The sequence below is a fragment of the Pinus tabuliformis genome, chromosome 1_1 (assembly GCF_031772625.1).
Source record: "Pinus tabuliformis cultivar Carrire ecotype Pingquan chromosome 1_1, CPIR1, whole genome shotgun sequence".
Lineage (NCBI taxonomy): Eukaryota > Viridiplantae > Streptophyta > Pinopsida > Pinales > Pinaceae > Pinus > Pinus tabuliformis.
Window position 1 is genome coordinate 520,071,699 of NC_142297.1, and position 4,135 is coordinate 520,075,833.

Sequence of the window (4,135 nt, forward strand, 5' to 3'; positions counted from 1 at the left end):
AAGAGATCTTCCTGTTTCACCTATGTATTCTTTGTCGCATGAGCAAGGAATTACATAAACACCTTTGTGAAGTTTGGGGTTTATAGGATCTTTAACAGAGTTAAATAATTGTCTGATTGTGTTAGCCGGGGTGAATGCTACACTAATGTTATGTTTATTAAGAACTTTAGAAATTTTATCTGTGGTATCTTTTATGTAAGGAAGGGAGATCTTAGGAATTGATAAGTTTTGATCATTAATATTATTGTTATTTTTCTTTAGGGATAGGTGCATGGCTTTCTTGATGGTGTTTCTATTATAGCCATTTAGTTCAAATACTTTGAGAAGATGGTTGAGTTCATCGTTTAAATGGTCAGGATCCGATATTCTGACAGCCCTAGTGGTTAAGGTTTTAATGATGCCTATCTTTTGTTTAGGGTGATGGTGAGAATTTGCATGAAGATATCTTTCTGTATGGGTTTTCTTTCTATAGACTTGGAAACTAAGAGGCCCTTTTCTTTTAGTTAAAAGGACATCAAGAAAGGGAAGCTGGTGGTTATTTTCAATTTCAATGGTAAATTTTATATGGTCCGAGAGGCTATTTAAGTGATTAAGGAATAAGTCAAGCTTTTCTTTTCCATGACTCCACTTAGCAAATATGTCATCTACAAACCTTTTCCATTCTTCAGGGGTGTATGGAAATGACATGAGAGCCTTCTTCTCAAAGTGCTCCATAAAGATGTTGGCAATTATGGGAGATAGAGGAGAACCCATAGCCACACCATGAGTTTGTTCATAAATTTTGCCTTTGAAGCTGAAGTATGAAGATTTCAAGCATAGTTCCAAAAGATCCACCGTCTCTTTATCAGTGAGGTTTCTCATGATTTCAATGGCTTCATCAATAGGAATCATGGTATAAAGGGATACAATGTCAAAGCTGACCATAAGATCTTCGTCTTTCATTTCTAAGCCCTTAATCCATTGAACAAAAGAATAAGAGTCTTTAATATAAGAAGGGGTATTACCAGATAGGGGTCTGAGCTTTTTGGCAAGGTATTTTGCCAACAGGTAAGTAGGGGAGCCTATGGTGTTAACTATAGGTCTCAGAGGAATGTTTGGTTTATGGACTTTAGGGGCCCCATAAATTCTAGGGATGATGGAACTATTAGGGATTATTTTCTTTTTAGTGGCATCATCTAATGATGATTCTTTGATTTTATGAACAACTTCACGCATGATTTTCTCACTGGGGTCTTTGTTTAGAATTTTATAACAGCCACTATTGTTTAGATGATCTTCCATTTTCTTGTCATAATCATTTTTGTTCATGATCACAGTTGCATTGCCCTTATCAGCTTTAAGGATGACTATGTTTTTATTATTTCTTAGGGTGTTTAAAGCTCTTTTTTCTTCTTTAGAAATGTTGGATGAAGGAGGTTTAGCAGTTCTCAGGATTTTAGCAATATCTTGTCTGATTTCCTCACTTTTTGCTAAATCTAAATTTTTTATGGCTACTTCGATAATACTGATAATCTCTTCTATAGGAATTTTATTTCGGGTTATGGCAAAATTCAGGCCTTTTTTCAAGATAGATTCAGCAGCATGATCAAGGGAGAAGTCTGATAAATTAATAACCTGGGCTTTGTCAGATGTCATAATTAATTTTTTATGAGGGTTTTGCGTTTTTAAACTAGTAACTGGGTTATTAGATAAGATTTTTGATTTATTCATATTACAGATTACATCGTCTTTGTTGATGTCCAGGGTCGTAGCCACGCTATTGTCCATTTTATTTATATGCGGATTTCTCACTCCAATATTCTGACCTGTAACGGAGTTTGTCACAAATTCGGACTGCGTATCTTGATTCAACAGATTCACAATGTTGTCTTTCAGATTCATGTTATAATTTCTCATTCCAATATTATGATCCTGACCTGTAACGGAGTTTGCCACAAATCCGGACTGCGCATCTTGTTTCAACAGATTCACATTGCTGTCTTTCGGATTCATGTTAATCGTTGCGTTCACCGATTGATGTACATGAGAATCTACTCGCGAGTTAAGGACCGAGCTGCCGAGATTATGTTCAGAAGATTTATCAAGACACTGCGTCCTGTGGGTTGTGCTGCTTTGTGCACTGGATTGAACAGATTGCGAGTTATTAAGGGCTGTGGAGTTATGTAAAAGCGGCATTTCAGGTCCATTGTTCAATGATTTTAATGCGGAGTTTATTTCTGGTTCAGATTGAGGAGGGACGCAGACCGGAAGCTTCTCAGTCGATGGGGGTTTATTATTCCACGTATCATGTTTTATTTGTATTCTGGAGGAAGCATTTTTAGAACCGAGAAGATTATGAGCGTTGTGTTCTTCTCCATTGTTACTTAAATTATTGAATTTCTTTAGTTTATTGTTGTTGTCTTTTCTTAACCAATTTTCAGCTCTTATGAATGTGATGGCATCCAAAGATTGCCAAAAATCTTTTCTAAGATGCGTAGAGAGGTTTAGATGAGCAGAAAGAAGTTTCTGTGAAGTTTTTATTAGTCTAGACCTGACCCATTTGATTTCATTTCTTACCAGGGTATCACTTAATTTTTTGAAACTGGATAGATTTCTGAACCGCAGAGGATGCTTGCAGATGGCAAATTTAGGAGTGACATTGTTATCCCTACAATTTTTAAGAAAATTCAGATTGGAAATTAATTTAGCTCTGGATAATCTTAATTTTTCGAAATCTGATGCGCTGTCCATCATATCCCTTCCATGGTAGGACTTGATGTTGTTAAATAAAGAATCCATACAGGGGAGAATGGTTTTAGATAGAGGAGGAATGACCTGTTGACGAGTTTTTTGAACCCAACGTTTCGGACTACGAAGTGAGTCCATCATCAGGGGATGCGGCAATAGATAATCTTTAAAACTAATGATGAATCACAGAGCTACGATTAATTATATATATATAAGAGGGTTATTAAGAAATGAAGTGAGAAAATAGGTCGGCTTATTTTATTTAAAATTTATTTGATTATTATTATTATTATTATTATTTATTTATTTATTTATTATTTTTTTATTATTTATTTTTAATAATTATTATTATTATTCTTTCTTTAAAATTCTTCCACATTCCTATTTAATTTCATCCTCTTCATGAGATGGAAATCCATTAGTGATGGACTCAATGGAACATAATAGTTCCTCAATCAGGATTCTATGTGGAGTAATATCATAATTGAACCCTCTTTCAAGCAGATTAAGAGTGGAGGGATTAACGTTATCTCTATTCAACCATAGTCAACATACAACAAGCCATGCTCTACTCACTTGTAATGGCCAACCATGGTTAAAATGGTCGAATTTGGTCAACCAAGGTGTCTATGGTTGAACATGATCAACCATTGTCAATATGGGAAACCATTGGCAAGAGAGTGGTCAATATCAAGATATTGAAATCAATAATCATATCTTCTATGTTAATAGACTATGGTGTTCCTCTAAGATTTTTTTTTTCTAGTTTTTTGTAATGAACCTCCTGAGCATACCCAGAAATTTAGCCCCTATACCCCTTATTTTGGGAATTTTCTTCCATTTTCTGCTAAGATCCCCTCATGGACATTAGGATTTTTAGACTACCCTTATATCAACACTAAAAATCATATACAATACTCATGGCCTTAACCATTGAACGCAACCTATGTAGATCCATGAGGTGGACTTTTAGGATTATCATTAAGTTCAATTTACAATTTTAGAAAAAGGATTGATCCTGGCATGCAACCCATAAAATTTATTGGTTATTCCCCACAAGCATTAATGGATTCATAATTATCTTAGCCATGCATTAGGATCATATTTCTACAGACAGAGGCAAAGGATTACTAATGTAACTCATAAGCAATAAACAGTAAGTGATGGGACTGGCCCTGAACACCTACGATTTAATTATTAAATGTTGATTGTATTTTTTATGGCTGTGTGGTTAGTTGACTAAGTGGCGTGGTACTGTGTTTTAAGTGTTCAGAGGACAAGTGTCCTAGCCTTGGGGCTCACTCCTCCCACCTCTTACTATGCCTACGAAACCCTAAACTTGTTCATTTCGACACTGTTTCACTCTGCTGCTCCATGAGGTGAGGTCTCTGGTTCTGTTTTGGGTTTT